Genomic DNA, 7,303 nt, shown 5'->3' with positions numbered 1-7,303 from the left:
TCCCCTTCTCTCTTTTGCTGTTTCTCTCCCCCCTCTCTTTTGCTGTCTCTCCCCCTCTCTCTCTCTCCCCCCCTCTCTCTCCCTCCCCCCCCCCTCTCTCTCCCTCCCCCCCTCTCTCTCTCCCTCTCTCTCTCCCCTCTCTCTTTCCCTATCTATCTCTCTCCGCTCTCTTTCTTTCTCCCCTCTATCGCACGACTGCACCCACCCACGCCCCTCTCGCGGCTATTAACGCATGACCACGCCCCCTCCACGCCGACCATGCCCCCGCTCACAGCCGGCCACGCCCACTTCTGCCGCAGCTGCAGATCAGCTAGGGACTCAAAGGCCAGGTGTGTTTTTCCTTGTGCTGTCTCTACTGCGCATGACAGCTTCAGACAAACAAACACACTTGGCCTTTTATTATATAGGATGATGAAAATAATGGTATTAATTTAATGCAGAGAAAACGGTATATAATTTGTGGGTACAGTAAATGATTAAGAGGAAAATTACAGCTAAACACAAACACTGCAGAAAACTAAAAAACATAAATTATGCTTACCTGATAATTTTATTTCCATCGTGGGGAGGAGAGTCCATGCCATCATTCATTACTTGTGAGAAATTAGAACTTGGCCACCAGGAGGAGGCAAAGACACCCCAGCCAAAGGCTTAAATACCTCCCCCCACTTCCCCTATTCCCCAGTCATTCTGCCGAGGGAACCAGGAACAGTTAGAGAAATATCAGGGTATAAACGGTGCCAGAAGAAAAAAACAAAATTTAGGTCGGGCAACTGGAGAAACGGCCGGGAACTGTGGACTCTCCTCCCCACGATGGAAATGAAATTATCAGGGAAGCATAAATTATGTTTTCCATCTAAAGGGGAGGAGAGTCCACAGCATCATTTATTATTTGTAGGAAACAAATACCCACGCTCTAGAGGAGACTGAATGATACACGGGAGGGTAGAAAGGGAGGCGGACCCTAACATAAGGGCATCACAGCCTGCAAATCCTTTCTCCCAAAAGCAGCTTCTGATGAAGCAAAAACGTAAAATTTGCAAAACTTAGTAAAAGTATTTAAGGAGGACCAGGTGTCCGCCTTACAAATCCATTCTTAAATGCTTAAAAAGAAGCCACAGCTCTAGTTGAATGAGCCGTGATCCTCTTTGGAGGCTTATGTCTCATAAATCAAGAAAATCATGCTCCTCAACCAAAAGGACAAAGAAGTGGAAGAGGCTTTCTACCCCTTGTGTTTTCCTGAATACACTATAAAAACAGATCTAGTCTGTCTAAATTCCTTTGTAGCCTGAAGATAAAACTTCAAGGCTCAAACTACATCCAAATTATGAAGCAACCGCTCCGCAGAGGAAGAAGGGTTAGGACACAAAGAAGGAATAACTATTTCCTGATTGATGTTATGATTAGACACAACTTTGGGGAGAAATCCCAAACCAGTGCGAAGAACAGCCTTATCAGCGTGAAAACCAGATAAGGAGGCTCACATTGCAAGGCCACCAACTCAGATACCCTGTGTGCTGATGCAATAGCCAACAAGAAGAGAACCTTCAAAGACAGAATCTTAATGTCAATAGAGTGCATAGGCTCAAACGGAACCCTCTGCAACACTTTAAGAACCAAGTTCAAGCTCCAGGGAGGAGCAGAATTTCTAAAGACATGCCTGATTCTAGACAGAGCCTGAACAAAAGAATGAATATCAGGAAGCTCTGCTAGCCTCTTGTGCAACAAAACAGATAACGCCGAAATCTGTACCTTTAAGGAACTGGCAGCAAGCCCCTTCTCCAACCCATCCTGGAGGAAGGACAGAATCCTTGATATCCATGTTTCTCACACAAGGACAAGTAAGTCCTCCACACCTTATGATAGATGCACCAAGTGACCGGCTTCCTGGCCTGAATGAGAGTATCAATCACTCTCTCAGAGAATCCTCTCTTGGCTAGGACTAAGCGTTCAATCTCCACGCAGTCAGCCTCAGAGAATCTAGGTTTTGATGTTGGAAGGGACCTTGAACTAGCAGATCCCTGCGACAGAGTAACCTCCATGGAGGAGAAGATGACATCTCCACCAGATCCGCAAACCACGTCCTCCTCGGCCACGACGGAGCAATCAGTATAGCCGAACACAGAAAGCTACATTGCAGGAAGGGAATAGTAATATATCACAGTTGTTATCCATGTATCTCCAATTGCAGTCTAAAAATATTGTCTTGTTTCATGAGAAGACATAGAAAAACTATTCTTTAAGACTAAACAGACTAAAAAAAAAAAGGAAAAAAGGCAAATGTTTTCTATCTCCACTTACTTCTAGTTAAGTGGCTTAACCCCTTAGTGACCAGACCATTTTTTCAATTTTCTTAACATTAAGGGCCAGGGCTGGTTTTACATTTCTGCGGTGTTAGTGTTTAGCTGTAATTTTTCCTCTTACTCATTTACTGTACCCACACATATTATATACAATTTTTCTCACCATTAAATGGACTTTCTAAAGATACCATTATTGTCATCATATCAATATCATATAATTTACTATAAAAAAATTATAAAATCTGTTGCGCATCTACAACCAACAAAAACACAAATGCCAAATAGTTTCTAAATTTGTCCTGAGTTTAGAAATACCCAATGTTTACATATTATTCACTTTTTTTTTGCAAGTTATAGGGCAATAAGTACAATTAGCACTTTGCTGTTTCCAAACAATTTTTTTTTTTCATAATTAGCAAAAGATACATTTTAATATCTGCCAGGAATCCCTGAATAACTGCTCACATGTGTATATATCTTTTTTTTTTTTTTTAGTAGACAACCCAAAGTATTGATCTAGGCCCATTTTGGTATATTTAATGTCACCATTTAACTGCCAAACGCGATCAAATAAAAGAAAAAAATCAAATTACAAGATATTTAAACTAATTACACCTAATCTAATAGCCCTATCAAAATAAAAAAGCCCCCCAAAATAATAAAAACCCTAGCCTAAACTAAACTATCAATAGCCCTTAAAAGTGCCTTTTGCGGGGCATTGCCCCAAATAAATCAGCTCTTTTACCTGTAAAAAAAAATACAAACAACCCCCCCAACAGTAAAACCCACCACCCACACAACCAACCCCCCAAATAAAATACTATCCAAAAAAAACCTAAGCTCCCCATTGCCCTGAAAAGGGCATTTGAATGGGCATTGCCCTTAAAAGGGCAATTAGCTCTTTTGCGGCCCAAACCCTAATCTAAAAAATAGATTAGGGCTATTGATAGTTTAGTTTAGGCTAGGGTTTTTTTTTTTATTTGGGGGGGCTTTTTAATTTTGATAGGGCTATTAGATTAGGTGTAATTATTTTAAATATCTTGCAATTTGTTTATTATTTTCTGTAATTTAGTGGGTTTTTTTTGTACTTTAGCTAATTTAATTTATTTAATTGTTTTTAATTTAATTAAAGGGACACTGAACCCAATTTTTCTCTTTTGTAATTCAGATAGAGCAGGCAATTTTAAGCAACTTTCTAATTTGCGCCTATTATCAAATTTTCTTCATTCTCTAGGTATCTTTATTTGAAAAGCAAGAAGGTAAGATTAGATGATGGCCCATTTTTGGTGAACAACCTGGGTTGTCCTTGCTGATTGGACAGCACCAACAAACACGTGCTGTCCAGAGTGCTGAACAAAAAATTGACTGGCTCTTTAGCTAAGATGCCTTATTTTTCAAATAAAGATAGCAAGAGAACAAAGAAAATTTGATAATAGGAGTAAATTAGAAAGTTGCTTACAATTGCATGCTCTATCTGACTTATGAAAGAAAAATTTGGGTTTAGTGTTCCTTTAATTTATTTAATTGTAGGGTTAGGTTAGGTGTTATTGTAACTTAGGTTAGGTTTTATTTTACAGGTACTTTTGTATTTATTTTAGCTAGGTAGTTATTAAATAGTTAATAACTATTTAATAACTATTCTACCTAGTTAAAATAAATACAAACTTGCCTGTAAAATAAAAATAAACCCTAAGCTAGATACAATGTAACTATTAGTTATATTGTAGATAGCTTAGGGTTTATTTTATAGGTAAGTATTTAGTTTTAAATAGGAATAATTCAGGTAATAATATTCATTTTTATTTAGATTTATTGTAATTATCTTTAAGTTAGGGGGTGTTAGGGTTATACTTAGGTTTAGGTGTTAATAAATTTAATATAGTGGCGGCGACGTTGGGGGAGGCAGATTAGGGGTTAATAAATGTATGTAAGTGGCGGCGATGTTAGGGACGGTAGATTAGGGGTTAATAATATTTAACTAATGTTTGCGAGGCGGGAGGCGTTTAGGGGTTAATATGTTTATTATAGTTGCGGCAATGTCCGGTGTGGTAGTTTAGGGGTTAAAACATTTATTTTAGTGTTTGCAATGCTGGCCTCGGTTTAGTGGTTAATAGGAAGTTTATGGGTGTTAGTGTACTTTTTAGCACTTTAGTTATGATTTTTATGTTACGGCGTTGTACCATAAAACTCTTAACTACTGACTTTTAAATGCGTTAGGGATCTTGGAGGTAGAGGGTGTACCGATCACTTTTTGGCCTCCCAGGACAGACTTGTAATATCAGTGCTATGGAAGTCCCATAGAAAAAAGACTTTACAAAGTTTGCGTAAGTCGTTTTACGGTAAGGCCAAAGAAGTGTGCGGTGCCCCTATACCTGCAAGACTCGTAATAGCAGCGGCGTTAGGACCTCTGAACGCTGCTTTTTTACCTTAACGCACAACTCGTAATCTAGCCGTAAGTTGCCGGTCTGTAGGCTTTGATAAATAAGGCGAATCAAGCTCTCCTCAATTAAGCTGCGGAATTCCAGCGTATTTGCGGTTGACGGCTTGATAAATAGGCCCCTCTGTGTGTCTTTGTGATTAGTATGATTTGTCCAAGTAATACTATTTTGTGCAGGCGTTAAAGGCTATACTGAACCCAATTTTTTCTCATTCATGATTCAGATAGAGCATGCAATTTTAAACAGATTTCTATTTTACTCCTATTTTCTTCATTCTCTTGGTGTCTTTATTGGAAAAAGCAGGAATGTAAGCTAATGAGCCAGCCTATCTTTTGTTCAGCACCTGGGTAGCGCTTGCTGATTGGTGGCTAAATGCAGCCCACCAATCAGCAAGAGCTATCCAGGGTGCTGAACCTAAAATGGGCCTTACAGTCTTGCTTTTTCAAATAAATATACCAAGAGAACAAAAGAAAACTAATGATAGGAGTAAATTAGAAAGTTGCTTAAAATTGCATGCTCTCTCTGAATCATGAAATACAAATTGTTATGTTCAGTATCCCTTTAAGGTTCTGTTAATGTTCTGTTAATGTTCATGGTAATAGTAGGCTTGTCGCTTTATCACTACTTTATGCATGTTTGTGCATACTGTTAACTATCCCTTTAAGACTTTTTTGTCTACTTTAATGTTCTGTCCCTTTTATTTTATACTATATATATATTTTTTAAAAATATAATTTTTAATTGATACACTGTGTAAAATACAAACAATATATGCTACAATTTATGCATCTTCATTCAGTATGAGAAAATTAGTTTAATCTGATAAGAGTACAATGAGTACATTATTTACACAGTGATTCCTTTCACAAAGGGGGGGGGGGGGTAAAATACAAACAATAAATGCTGCAATTTGTACATCTACACTCAGTATGAGAAGTTAACATTTTGATTTTATCTGATAAGAGTACAGCGAAACAAAAAGAAATCATGTGTCTGATCCCAATCCCCTCTCACCCTCCTATTTCCATTTGAAGCTTAAATGATCTGGAACCCCCCTCTTAGAATTGCTTCCTGTATATAAACTGTATTTGATTAGGGGTTAATAAATATAATATAGGGGTCGGCGGTGTTAGGGGCAGCAGATTAGGGGTACATAAGGATAACGTAGGTGGCGGTCGGCAGATTAGGGGTTAAAAAAATTTAATCGAGTTGCAGCGATGTGGTGGGACCTCGGTTTAGGGGTACATAGGTAGTTTATGGGTGTTAGTGTACTTTAGAGTACAGTAGTTAAGAGCTTTATGAACCGGCGTTAGCCCATAAAGCTCTTAACTACTGACTTTTTTCCTGCGGCTGGAGTTTTGTCGTTAGATTTCTAACGCTCACTTCAGACACGACTCTAAATACCGGAGTTAGAAAAATCCCATTGAAAAGATAGGATACGCAATTTACGTAAGGGGATCTGCGGTATGGAAAAGTCGCGGCTGAAAAGTGAGCGTTAGACCCTTTTTTGAGTGACTCCAAATACCGGAGGTAGCCTAAAACCAGCGTTAGGAGCCTCTAACGCTGGTTTTCACGGCTAACGCTAAACTCTAAATCTAGGCCTCTGTGTGCACAGGAAGTCACCCATCCAGGTACTGTCCGGCCTGACCCTGCTTAACTTCTAAGATCAGACGGGATTGGGTGCATTCAGTGTAGTATGGCGGTAGGCATTTTCTGTTTGTACCCAGCATTAATTAAGCTTGCTCATGCCTTCATTCACAGCATTGTAAGCAGTGGAAGAGCTAAAATGGGGATAAAATTTTGATCGCAAATGAAAAAATAAAAATGCCAGTACAGGTCCAGAATAACTAACTCGCTGACCTATGACAAAAAGTATACACGGATAAGGTTACCTTCCTCTCTGTCTGTCTGCCTGCTAGTCTGTCTGTCTTTACAAAAGATAATTATCTTTATTTCAAATTGACGTGTTTTTTATGGAATTGCAAGATACAGTTGTTTCAATGAATATTTCCCCTTTCAGGAGATATTATGCATGCATAGTTGTTTTAAAAAATGAAAGCAAAAAGCCTACCTCACTCAGTGTTCCCAGGTTGCCACCCATTCAGGTACTGTCCGGGCCTGACCCTGCTTAACTTCTGAGATCAGACGGGATCGGTTGCATTCAGAGTAGTATGGCGGTAGGCATTTTCTGCTTGTACCCAGCATGAATTAGGCTTGCTCATGCCTTCATTCACAGCATTGAAAGTAGTGGAAGAGCTAAAATGGGGATAACATTTTAACCCAAATGAATAAATAAAAAATGCCAGTACAGGCCCAGAATAACTCTGTGACCCATGACAAAAAGTATACACGGGTAAGGTTACCTGCCTCTCTGTCTGTCTGCCTGCCAGTCTGTCTGTCTTTACAAAAGATAAATATCTTTATTTTATATTGACGTGTTTTTTAAGGAATTGCAAGATACAATTGTTTCAAAGAATATCGCCACTTTCAGGAGATATTACGCATGCATAGTTGTTTTAAAAAAAATCAAAGAAAAAGCCTACTGCACTCTCGGCTAGATTT

General features: G+C 38.9%; 1 pseudogene; it reads right to left on the bottom strand.

Annotated features, from left to right (window-relative positions):
• Positions 1–6,805: 6,805 nt before the first annotated feature.
• On the bottom strand, positions 6,806–6,924 carry LOC128651030 (uncharacterized; annotated as a pseudogene).
• Positions 6,925–7,303: the final 379 nt, after the last annotated feature.

Source organism: Bombina bombina, chromosome 2, assembly GCF_027579735.1.
Source record: "Bombina bombina isolate aBomBom1 chromosome 2, aBomBom1.pri, whole genome shotgun sequence".
NCBI classification, from domain to species: domain Eukaryota; kingdom Metazoa; phylum Chordata; class Amphibia; order Anura; family Bombinatoridae; genus Bombina; species Bombina bombina.
Note: the sequence above shows the minus strand (reverse complement) of the source record. Positions and strands in the feature narration are given on the sequence as shown.